Genomic DNA, 7856 nt, shown 5'->3' on the forward strand with positions numbered 1-7856 from the left:
TCTCGTCCGCTTAGCATGTAGCTTGCAGAGAACATGTCAGTTTTGCTCATGGCTATATCCTTGGCACCTAGAGTAGCACCTGGTACGTAGTAGGTGCTCAGTGTGAATGAAAGACCAAGTGGAGCAGGTGTGAGGTGATGAGGGGCAGTGTCTGGTGACCGCCATTCAACTCTTCTCCCAGAGACGTATTTGGAAAGACCTCTGCTCTCTGGCACACAAACTGAGCAGGCATATGGCTTCCTCTAAGCCCCGCCCCCTTCACCTCTGTAGAGCCCCCTAGGTCCCTGCACTCAGTCCCTTGTGTGGACGGAGGGCTGTGATTTTGCTGAGGCTGCTGGCAGGGAGTAGAGAGAAGGGTTGGAGTTGAGATGTCAGGTTAGGTTTCAAGGAGCTGCTCCCTGGGGCTTTGACTGGGACAACGGGGATGATTCTCCCCCTGCTCCTTGTGTCTGTCATCTTTCAGCAGGCTGGCCTGGACCTAGTCCACGGGGCAGCAAGCCCCCAAGAGAGTTAGCAGAAGCACCCAAGCTTCTTGAGGACTAGGCCTGGAACTGGCACACCATCACTTCCATATTCTAATAGCCAAAGGATGGCACAGACCACGCCCGGATTCAAGGTAGGGAGAAATAGACTCCGACTCTCAGTGGGAGGAGCTGCAAAGTCACATTAGAAAGTGCACAGAGACAAGGAGGTATGAGGGAGTGTGGCTATTTTCACAACCAATCATATATGTTAGGCCACACAAGCAAGCTGTGAAGTGATATGAGACACTGGACACTTCTAGGAAATAGAATCAACAGGGGTGGGCAATTTGGATCTTCTCCTGTATTTTATTTTTATTTATTTTTTTATTTGAGAGAGAGAGAGAGAGAGAGAGAGAGAGAGAGAGAGAGAGAGAATGAGCAGGGAGAGGGGGGGAGTGAGAGGAGAGAGAGAATCCTAAGTAAGTTCTATGCTCAGTGCAGAGCCTGATGCAGGGCTTGATCCCATGACCTCAAGATCATGACCTCGAGATCATAACCTGATCTGAAATCAAGAGTCGGATGCTTAACTTACTGAGCCACCCAGGAGCCCCTCGATCTTCTCCTGTATTTTATTATCCTTTCATAGTGTTTTAATTTTGTTTCAAAAATGAAATATTTTGATCTTAAGGAAATACAGAATGTATCCTTTGGGTGTGTTTTCAGATTTACGAAATGATACATGTGCTGGTGGGCGGGGGGAGTCACCTAGCATTGTTTGCTCTAGGGAGAGATTGGAAGCATCCTAAGTGAACACCAGTGGGTCCTGCTTAAAGAGCTATCAAGGCTGACACATAATGGAATTCTGTTCACAGGCAAAACAAAGAATCAAACAGCCTGAAATGTTCTGATATATTGCAAAACAGATAAAGTGAAAATAGTAAACTGTGTAGAGAGCATTGCAGGTGCCCATTTGAGTGAAAGGTGCATGGACTATCTCTGGAAGGGTGCATAGGACATCAGCAGTGGCTTCCTGGGGGTCAGTGTAGATGGGGAACAGCTTCTTGTTACACTCTTTCATACCCTTAAGATTTTGTATCATGTGAATATGGCTCCTCTCCAAAAACAGATAGAAGTTTTAAAATGATTTGTTTTTGAAAGTAAATCAAAGTTATAGAAAGAAAGAAGAATTCTTTGTGAAATGCCTGGGGGACAGGAGACAAAGGATGACATAGATTTTGTTCCAACCACTGACTCACTCTTTGACCCTTGGGTAAGTCACTGGCTGTCTCCGAGCTTCAGTTTCCACTAACTATAAAACTGGCCAAGTCTCCTTGGCTTGCTCCCAGATTACTGTGAACAGGGCCACTGTGTCAGACTACTCCAGGGGTGCTGTTCGCATCATAGTCCATGTGACTGGTGCCTCTTACAATTGTGCAGTGCACAGTGTGGGCAACTGTAGGAGGCAGCCTTGATTGGAGGCCTAAATAGGAAAATGGTCAAGAGAGAGCTTTGAATGTCATGAGGGTAAGGGTGTGCATATGTGAGCGTGTATTATTCGACAGTGCATTCCTCTGAGTGGGTGTGTACTTTCTGCTGACATATGTCCTGTGGACATGAGCTGGGGAGATTGGACAACCCTCCCTCCCCTCCCAGGCTCAGGCTCCTGGGTCTTCTAAGAGTCATGCCTAAGAATAGAAGGAGCCACACTTTAGGCTACTGAGGTCTCACACTCCACCTTTCGGGGCTCAGTCATGAGGCAAACTGTTTCTTCAGGCTCTTTCCATGCTCGCTCAGAGTCTCCCCAGGGCCAGGATGCAAGAGAAGAATTCCTCAGAGACCAAGATGCTCTTTGCTTTTCAAAGTGCAAAGACGTCAGCTCAGTTGGAGAGACCTGGGCTGCAGTCCCAGCTCTGACACTTACTATCCTTGGGACCCATGAGTCTCAGCATTCTCATCCATGAAATGGAGGTACCTCATAAGGTTGCTGTGACAATTAAATGTTCAGTGAGGTCAGGCACACAGTGGGCACTCTGTCAATGCTAGCTTCTGGTACTGGCTCCTGAGACCTCTCAGGTGCTCAGCCCTCATAATCATACAGTGGTCATGTTTACGCAGACATAAAATGCACAACCCTTGGCTTTTTGTTCTTAGCTTTGGTGACCCCAGGGATGGGAGGGCATCATAAAGAAGGGAACTCCATGGCTGTAAAGTTGGAAGAAACCCCAGTGAAGTTATTTGCATTCTGTAAATGGAGAAATACAGTTTAAAAAAGAGAAAGAAAAAGAAAGAAAGAAAGAAAGAAAGAAAGAAAGAAAGAAAGAAAAGGAAAGGAAGGAAGGAAAGACAGAGAGGGAGAGGAGAGAAAGAAAGAAAGAAAGAAAGAAAGAAAGAAAGAAAGAAGGGAGGAAGGAAAGAAAGAGAGAGGGAGAAGAAAGAAAGAAAGGAAGGAGGGAGGAAGGAAAGACAGAGAGAAGGAGAGGAAAGAAAGAAAGAAGAAGAAAGAAAGAAAGAAAGAAAGAAAGAAAGAAAGAAAGAAAGAAAGAAAGAAAAGAAAAAAGAAAAGAAAAGAATCAGAGGATTTTTAGGACAGTGAAACTACTTTGTATGATACCACATGGTGGCTACATGTCCCCATACATTTGTCCAAACCCACAGAATGTACGAGACCTAGAGTGAACCTTTGTGGAAACTACAGACTCTGGGTGATAACGACGCGTCAGTGTAGGTCCAACCGCTGCAACAAAGGCACAGTTCTGTGGGATGGGGCTGTGCACGGGTGGGGGCAGGGGGTGGGAAATCTCTGTCTGTTCCTCTCAGTTCCAAACCTAAAACAGCCCTAAAAAAATAGTCTACTTAAAAAAAACCAACAACCCAAACTGCTGAAGCCCACAGAGGGCACATGTGTCTGTCACACGGATAGCCCCTGAGGCCTGAGAGAGAGCTTCACGGTGTGGGACAGACAGTGCAGGAAGAGCAACCGTAGCAGGAGGCAGAGACCTGAGTTTGAGTTCCAGGTCTCTCTGTCCCTGGCCCGCTGGGGCCCGGCACTTGACCAGCACTGATATTGTCTGGGGCCTTTCTGGCCTGGCCCAGGTTCCCTCACCAACCACACTGCCTCTGCCACATTCAGGAGGAACAACCCCTCATGTAGGAAGAAGACCTTACCGTCCTACATCCTCAGCAAGGAAAGAGGTCTCTCGGGTCAAGGCCATGGTGGGAGAAGGAAGACATCTGTGTGCAGAGGACCCCAGCCAGCCCTAGGCCGGTGCCTGAGGGCCCCAGCTGACATCCAAGTTGGTCCTTAATTCATGTCCCAGCAGCCAGAGGCTGGGCAACACTGTAAGGCCTCATGGCCAGCTTTGGGAGTAGGGTGGCCAGGAGCCCCACATCCAATCCCTTCCAGGTGGTGGGACAATGGCCTCAGCCCCTTGGTTGCGGTGTGATCTAACTGCCCCATCAGATTGGGATGATCCAGGTTTCTGACAAGCCCCAGGGGCTCACTAGGCCAGGCCTGGGGCCAGGGGTCTGCATGGCATAGGAGTGAAGCAGGGTTTTCCAGAGTGGGTCGGGGCCAAGACTGGGAGACTTCCGAATGAGTGGGCAAGGTGCCCACCCCTCAGAAGTGCTCCAGACCCCAGCATTTGTGAGGGGCAGGGCCGGCGGATCGGGGGGAGATGGCAAGACAGAGCACCAGGCGCCTGGCAGGAGAGGAACACACGTGTCTTCTGGAAGGGTGGCCAGTCCAAACTCCACAAGAGGAGAACATTTACAAGAGGTGGCTTTTCTGGGCTTCTTTACCTGAGTTCAGGGACAGGAAACAGGCCAGAGACAGTGAGGGGTAAGTGGGTGAGCCGCAAGCCCCACTTTCAGTCTGGCTCTTCCGTTGGGCACAGCTGAGTGCCCTTGGGCAAAGCGGACAGGGAACAGAGCCTCGGAATGATTGTCCTGCAGTCACAGACCATAACTGCCCTACCAATTAAGCGACAGGGACAAGGTGAGATGATGACAAATTACAGGTGAGAGGCCCCTCAGGGAATGGCCAGCAGTGATCATGGCTGAGTTTGTTCAGACTTTGGCGGTTCCCAGTCCCAGCTACGTCCCTTGGACCAACCGTGTCTTTGTGGGCACGTGACTCGCTTCGCTGGGACTCAGTCTTCCTCTGTAAAAGGGGGCGCATTTATAGGGATTTAGTGTGATCTCGGGTGTCAACTCCTGGGATAGGGCAAGCCCATCGAAAGCCACGTCCCCAGCGGTATCACCACTGTTGCTAATCCACTGTTTTATGATCATTAGTAGTAATAACAACCGGCAGATGAACACCTCTGTCTACCTTCGTCTCCTCAGCTGTAAAATGTGGACAATGAAAGAGCCAACGGCAGGGATTATATGAAGAGCATGCTGGGAACAGTGCCTGGCACGAGAGTCAGCACTCAGTAAATGTTTGTCATTGTCACTATTGTTGTCAGTATTACTGTTTTATTATCACTGTTGCTGTCGTCATCTTCTAAGCCCTAGGAAAGCTCAACAAGACAGCACAGCCTCCTCCAGGAAGGACGCCTTCTTGCGCCTGAAATGGGAGCGGGCGGTGCAGGTCGCGGGGGCGGGGGGCGGGGGTGGGCGCGGGCCCCGCTGTGGTCCCCCACCCCGCTGCCGCCCCCCGCCCCGGCCCATTGCCGGCGTCTGTCCTCCTCCGGAGCTGGCAGCAGCGGGGGCCCGTGAGCGGGTGAGGCCGGGCCGGGCCGGGGCGCGCACGCGGGGCTGCACGTGTCCACCCACGCCGGCCGCCCACACCGGAGGGTCGGGGCGGGCTGCTGTCGCCGGGCCCTGGGCGCGCGTCCCGGGTGGCTCTGGGCCCGGCGTGGGCGCCGGCCCCCTGGGCGGGCACTGTGGGAGCACAGGCGCTGGCCAGCTGGCCCGGGACGGTGGTGGGCGCTCCTCCCTGCCACCCGCAGCAGCCTTCCTGGATCCCTGACTCCCCGTCATCGCCTCCAAGGGGCCAACGGGTGGGCGGGCCTCAGCGTCTCCTCGCCTCCCTGCTTCGGCTGCACCTCCTGTTGATTCTCAGAACCGAGTCCAAATGCGTCCGCTTCCCCACCCCCATGGCCCCCAGGGGTCCGGCCACCACCCTCTCTCCCAACCGCCTGCCGCGGTAGCATCCCCACTCCCCCATGTGCTGTGACACCGTGCCACTGCCATTGAGGTTGTGAGCTACCCTTTGTGCCAAAAAGGGCAGAGAAAGAATATGAATTGCGTGGGCCTGGGTTTGCGTAAGAAAGCCTGCCTACCCCGATAAATCACGCCCTAGCATCTAGACGGGGGGGCCTAAAGCCAGTAGAGTGGGGGGGGCCCTTAAGGAAAGAATGGAAAATGGGGTACAAAGGTGGGATTAAGAATGAGAAAAGGGGGGTGCCTGGTGGCTCAGTTGGTGGGCTTCAGCTCAGGTCATGATCTCACAGTTCATGGGTTGGAGCCCCACGTTGGGCTCTGTGCTAACAGCTCAGAGCCTGGAGCCTGCTTGGGATTCTGTGTCTCCCTCCTCTTTCTGCTCCTCCCCCACTTGTACCTTGCCTCTCTCTCTCTCTTAAAAATAAACATTTAAAAATTTTTTTGGAAAAAAAAGAATGAGAAAATGAGTTATAGAAAATAAGGAATATCAGAAAGCTAACAACTGCCACAAACATCACCAACTCCAGGGAAAAATCTCGATATTTTTATTAACCAACTTTCTGACATGGCTTTATCGTCCTTCCTCCAACATTCCATTGGTCACCGTTCTATGACCACAGTTTTGTCCTATTGTTCACAGGGACTTAAAAGATAACTCAGTCTTTCCTATCAGGTGGACTGTTGAATAAAGTTTTTACTATTATAGACTGTTTAGGGATGTTTCTTTCAGTGTCACAACACATACCTAGAAATGTTTTTTTTTTATAAACACACTCACATTTTTAGCACAATTTGTTAAATTTGGAATAGTGTCTAATGAAGCTTTTTCCTGTATGACACCTTGGGTGTTTTTGGTACAGCTGTAAGTGTGTGCCCTATAAACATAGAAATTCTGATAAATTGCATTTTGCATGATCCTCCCTGAGGAAGAAGAAGAAGAAGAAGAAGAAGAAGGGGGAGGAGGAGGAGGAGAAAAGGATTGTGATTTTGATCGCATACTTGGCATTATCCAGTCTATATTCCTGGGGGAGAGAACTTTGGTTTGGACCAGGTATGGATAACACAGCAGTGAGAAGCAAATCCTCCATTCACAATTTTACATGTCTGGTGGGAGGAAGAAGTTCCTATAGAAGAGTTTCTGGCTTCTTGCACTCTGGGCCCAATTTTCCTTCACTTTTTGTATACTGTCTGTGCTGGGTGACTTAGAGCATATTCATATGGGAACACAAACCTTGCCCGGAATCTTTGAATCACCATCCAGGCAAGTGGGCACAGGGAGCTGTAGGGTGTTCTCAGAAGCTGCCTTCTACATTCAGATGGCTGGCAAGAACTTAACTATATTATGAAATCACTCTGAAGCCCATGTGCTTATCTCAGTAAACTCAAATGTGTCTCCAACCTAGTTTCCCCTGAAGCTGGACCCCCAAAATGCCCACAGCCATTCCAGTATCACTCACTATGAGGGACGGACAGATGAGACTCATAGAGGGAAGAGACAGCAGTCTTAGCTGCTTGCTGGTGAAATGTATTACTTTTTGCAGATTTTGCACATATGATCCATGAACATGGGGCTGGGCCCCTCCCTGGGATCAAGGAAAGTGCCTGTGCATGGGAGAAAACCTGAAAACTTGTTTTCTGAGTGCTCTGGTCTGAACATATCCCCCAGCTCCCCCATTCGTATGTTGAACCCTAATGCCTAAAGGTGCTGATATTAGGAGGTGGGGCCTTTGAAGGTTATTAGGTCGTAAGGGTGAAGCCCTCATGAATGGGATTCCTTCTCTCATAAAACAGATCCCACAGAGCTCCTTAGCCCCTTACAATACATGAGGAGGCCCAGGTGAGTCCCAAACCCAGAAGAGGGCCTTCACCCCACCATGCTGGCAATTTGATCTTTGACCCCGAGCCCCCAGAACTGTGAGCTCTACATTTGGCTATTCATAAGCCACCCAGTCTGTGGTATTTTGTTAGAGTGGCCGGAAGAGACTAAGGCACTGAGCTTTATAGTAAACCCAACTCTGGACCACAGTTTCCTCATCTGTAAAAGAGGGATCACGATAACCATAGTACCTGCTTTATGAATAAATTATTACATGAAAAGCACTGGAACCCTTTCTGACACACGGTAGGTGCTTATTAAACATTCACTGAGCAAATGACCTATAAAGTAAATGCCATTCAAATTCTTCAGTCCAGGTAACAGTTGGCATGAGTCAAACCAATGTATTG

Source organism: Prionailurus bengalensis, chromosome A2 (assembly GCF_016509475.1).
Source record: "Prionailurus bengalensis isolate Pbe53 chromosome A2, Fcat_Pben_1.1_paternal_pri, whole genome shotgun sequence".
NCBI classification, from domain to species: domain Eukaryota; kingdom Metazoa; phylum Chordata; class Mammalia; order Carnivora; family Felidae; genus Prionailurus; species Prionailurus bengalensis.